Source organism: Enhydra lutris, unplaced genomic scaffold, assembly GCF_002288905.1.
Source record: "Enhydra lutris kenyoni isolate GAN:26980312 unplaced genomic scaffold, ASM228890v2 scaffoldscaffold9, whole genome shotgun sequence".
Classification (NCBI taxonomy): domain Eukaryota; kingdom Metazoa; phylum Chordata; class Mammalia; order Carnivora; family Mustelidae; genus Enhydra; species Enhydra lutris.
Window position 1 is genome coordinate 73,885,127 of NW_019154093.1, and position 4,980 is coordinate 73,890,106.

The window sequence follows — 4,980 nt, forward strand, 5'->3', positions numbered from 1 at the left end:
GCCGAGCACCCTCTGATTATGGGTTTAATTGTTTTAAGTCCTCGGACGTCACCAGCACCCACCATGGGCTGAGCTTGCTTTGTTACAGGCCTGAGAACATTTGCTGTATCAGCCACACACCCAGGGCCTGGGGGAGCTTTCGGTCACCAGGTACCCGAGGCTGTCGCAGCCCGTCCCCTCTTGGGTACAGGTCCTGGAACGTGGGTCTGACTGGGAGAGGAGGAAGGCAGGAGCGGCGGCCTTGCACTCTGTCCACACCTACACATCACGTGTTTATATCCGGCTTGCGCGGCGCCGTTAGAACTGTCCTGTCTTCCACGTGACACCTGAGGCAGTGAAGGGTCTGGCCACACATGCAGGCTGGCAGAGGCGACAGCAGAATTGGAATCTGGATCTGCCTGAGCCCCCAGCTCCCCTTCTTTCTTTCTTTTCTCCCTCCACCAATAGTTTTGTTTCAGGGGCTTATACTGCAAGCATTGAACCAAGCATGCGCTTTGCTTCTGTGACCCCCAATTCACATATCTAAGATGATAAAAAGCAAACTATAATCCATGTACGTGGATAAAAACTAGAGATTCATGGTTAGTCACTTCGGAGTTTGAAATTTTGATAGCCTAGAACGCAGAGGTCACAGATCTCTTAGGTCCTTCTGGATGTCCCACAGGGATCTGCACTTTTCTTGAGTTGAACAACTTGGTCAGCCTTCTGCTTCTGGTTGATAATGCTGGTTAACCCCTGAGCACTCAGCAGACATGGAAGGCTCAGGAAGACTCTGTTCTCAATGCCATATATTCCTTTCACCACCACTGACATGGGATGAATCCTGGATAGATTTTCAACACGGGATCAGTGAGATCAGCCACACTTACCCAATAGCCCAGCAGGTATATCCTTCGGACGTGATGGCTCCACAGGCACTATCTTACGTACTTATGCACTTCCTTCCAATTTTCACTATCACTGTCCCTTTCTGTTCTAATTTGGTTCCTAGAGAGAAACGCCTGCCATCCTCACTGCACTCCATAGAGCCTCACTCGAGACACTAGGATCTCCCCAAACTCGGCAACCACTGGGATGAATGTCAAGTTTTTTAGCCATAAGATGGCAAAATCTAGCAAATTCCAGATTACACTCACTTCCCACCATGGGGTGCTCAGGTAATCCAGTTCGTTTCCAGATAACATGTGAGAATCTGCTGGGCTGGGAAATATAATTATGATGCAGCTGGGACTGGACTTGATGATGTGGAGAATAATGAATTTGAAGACATTAACATTCCTCAGCCCCAGACCGAGATGACTCTCTCCCTTTTGCTGGCGGATTCCTGCATTTTCCATCACAATCTTTGAATTGGCGGTCACAGAGTCATCTTTATCTGCTGGTTTTTGGCGTCTGAAGAAGTTAGCTCCCGTGCCTGAGATGCCTCATTTCTTTTTGGGGTTTATCTTCTAAAACAACCACATGGACACATTTGTCAGCCAGAGAGTTTCCCAGAATGCCGAAGGCACGTGCCATACCAACTTATCCAACACCTTCTACAATGATTTTATTGTTTGGGACCATTGCCTCTTCTGTGACCAGGGCGATCAGTTTTTACAGAAGAGTTGCCACTGTGCACAAGAGGGAGAAGACTCTGGGGCTGGTTGTGGTAGCTGTGTAAGAAAGGCAGTGCATGTTAGCTGTGTGCCGTGCCCCTACTCTCTGCTCACCCCGTTCACACACCTAGGTGCACAGGGGCACCTGGGTCTTCACTGGACGTGTGATCGCCATAGGCTGTACGGCACAGTGTGGTGCACGAGGGCCACCGCCGAGAAGGGTCCCACACTGTGGGCAACCCAGAGTCACTGAGCCTAGGACGCCCAGGGAGCGTGGGGCCTCCCTGCCACCAGGGCTCACGATCCCCTCCTAATTCTGGTTCTTTCTGGTCCCTCTCCAACGTAAGATCACGGTTCTCCATCGGCGAGGAGTAGGTATAAAAATCAAAATCCTAACTTTGCGGTTCCAACATGGCAGAGCTGACGGTGGAGGTTCGCGGCTCCAACGGGGCTTTCTACAAGGGATTTATCAAAGATGTTCATGAAGACTCCCTCACAGTTGTTTTTGAGAACAACTGGCAGCCAGAACGCCAGGTTCCATTTAATGAAGTTAGATTACCACCACCACCTGACATAAAAAAAGAAATTAGTGAAGGAGATGAAGTAGAGGTATATTCAAGAGCAAATGACCAAGAACCCTGTGGATGGTGGTTGGCTAAAGTTCGAATGATGAAAGGAGAATTTTATGTCATTGAATATGCTGCTCGTGATGCCACTTACAATGAAATAGTCACATTTGAACGACTTCAGCCTGTCAATCAAAATAAAACTGTCAAAAAAAAATACCTTCTTTAAATGCACAGTGGATGTTCCTGAGGATTTGAGAGAGGCGTGTGCTAATGAAAATGCACATAAAGATTTTAAGAAAGCAGTAGGAGCATGCAGAATTTTTTACCATCCAGAAACCACACAGCTAATGATATTGTCTGCCAGCGAAGCAACTGTGAAGAGAGTAAATATTTTAAGTGAAATGCATTTGCGAAGTATTCGTACAAAGTTGATGCTTATGTCCAGAAATGAAGAGGCCACTAAGCATTTAGAATGCACAAAACAACTTGCAGCAGCTTTTCATGAGGAATTTGTTGTGAGAGAAGATTTGATGGGCCTGGCAATAGGAACACATGGTAGTAACATACAGCAAGCTAGGAAGGTTCCTGGAGTTACAGCTATTGAGCTAGATGAAGATACTGGAACATTTAGAATCTATGGAGAGAGTGCTGATGCTGTAAAAAAGGCTAGAGGTTTCTTGGAATTTGTTGAGGATTTTATTCAGGTTCCTAGGAATCTTGTTGGAAAAGTAATTGGAAAAAATGGCAAAGTTATTCAGGAAATAATGGACAAATCTGGTGTGGTTCGGGTGAGAATTGAAGGAGACAATGAAAATAAACTACCTAGAGAAGATGGTATGGTTCCATTTGTATTTGTTGGCACTAAAGAAAGCATCGGAAATGTGCAAGTTCTTTTAGAGTATCATATTGCTTATTTGAAGGAAGTAGAACAGCTAAGAATGGAACGCCTACAGATTGATGAACAGCTACGGCAGATTGGTTCTAGGTCTTATAGTGGAAGAGGCAGAGGTCGTCGGGGCCCTAATTACACCTCCGGTTATGGTACAAACTCTGAGCTGTCTAACCCCTCTGAAACAGAATCTGAGCGTAAAGATGAGCTGAGTGATTGGTCATTGGCAGGAGAAGATGATCGGGAGAGCCGACATCAGCGTGACAGCAGGAGACGCCCAGGAGGAAGAGGGAGAAGTGTTTCAGGGGGTCGAGGTCGTGGTGGACCACGTGGTGGCAAATCCTCCATCAGTTCTGTGCTCAAAGATCCAGACAGCAATCCATACAGCTTACTTGATAATACAGAATCTGATCAGACTGCAGACACTGATGCCGGCGAATCTCATCACAGTACTAACCGTCGTAGGCGGTCTCGTAGAAGAAGGACTGATGAAGATGCTGTTCTGATGGATGGGATGACTGAATCTGATACAGCTTCAGTTAATGAAAATGGGCTAGTCACAGTTGCAGATTATATTTCTAGAGCTGAGTCTCAGAGCAGACAAAGAAACCTCCCAAGGGAAACTTTGGCTAAAAACAAGAAAGAAATGGCAAAAGATGTGATTGAAGAGCATGGTCCTTCAGAAAAGGCAATAAATGGCCCAACTAGTGCTTCTGGCGATGAAATTTCTAAGCTACAGTGTACTCCAGGAGAAGAAAAGATTAATATCTTAAAAGAAGAAAACACTCAAGAAGCAGCAGTCCTGAATGGTGTTTCATAAACTGAAGAAGTTCCTAGTTTACAGTTCTTTTACATTACATTTTACAATAGTGCTTGTACAAGCTTGCCAAAGATAGAATATGGATCGCCAGTCTTTACATCGCACTTTCAGTTCCTCCATTTGGAATTCAGAAAGGGGAGGGATCCTGAAGATATCATATGTTAAACATACTTTGACACCTACTGTGTTATAAAATATATCATCAGATGTGCCTTGAGAATAGTATATGTAACATTAAAAAAAAAGTTGCTGGCTATAGGAAATGTTATTTTGTTTTCCAAATATGGCAGAGATGGGGGGAGGTGGGAGGGATGGGATCCCTAACGTAATATTCTTTATGAAAGCATTAGCTGCTTTTGTTACATTTTTAATAATATGCAACCACTTCTTCACCTGAGGAAAACTAGAATGAAATGCAGTCTAAAATATTTTGCACTGAATTGTAATTTCTCCATTAGTTTAGTCTGGAAACTGGTCTGTTTTAATGTGTTTTTTAAATGCTGTATGTGGAGGAAAATCTGCAGACCACTGGAATACATTTGTTAAATTCTCATCTGCAGGGACACTGGGTGTTATCGGCAGTGATTGTTCTACACTGAGGCTTTGTTTGGTTTATTTATTAAAGTGTACAGTATTTAAAAATCAAACATAGCTTTAGTTAAAACACTAAGCTGAATTAGTCATGTCCATTTCAGACATAACCTGAACTACTGAAAAGATCAATTTCCAGGAGGTTTATTCTGTATAAAAGTACATGTTAGTCTTCAGTAGAGAATCTTTTCCTTTTTTCTCTTTTTCTTTACTTTCTCTCTCTCTTTTTTTTTTTTCTTTTTTTTTTTTTTTTTTTTTTTTTTTTTTTTTTGCATTTTTTTTTTTTTTTTTAAAGATTTTATTTATTTATTTGACAGAGAGAGATCACAAGTAGGCAGAGAGGCAGGCAGAGAGAGAGGAGGAAGCAGGCTCCCCGCTGAGCAGAGAGCCCGATGCGGGGCTTGATCCCAGGATCCTGGGATCATGACCTGAGCCGAAGGCAGAGGCCCTAACCCACTGAGCCACCCAGGTGCCCCTGCAATATGTTTTTGTATGCAGGTAGTAAATAAACTTTGA

The 4,980-nt window shown here is 43.9% G+C and overlaps 2 pseudogenes across 1 annotated transcript; one reads left to right on the forward strand and one right to left on the reverse strand.

Annotated features, from left to right (window-relative positions):
• Nucleotides 1-628: 628 nt before the first annotated feature.
• On the reverse strand, nt 629-1,674 carry LOC111142942 (annotated as a pseudogene).
• Nucleotides 1,675-2,006: 332 nt separating this feature from the next.
• Nucleotides 2,007-4,687, forward strand: LOC111143141 (annotated as a pseudogene). The gene has a single exon (XR_002640311.1). The product of XR_002640311.1 is annotated as a fragile X mental retardation syndrome-related protein 1 pseudogene (transcript).
• The last annotated feature ends 293 nt before the right edge of the window (nt 4,688-4,980 follow it).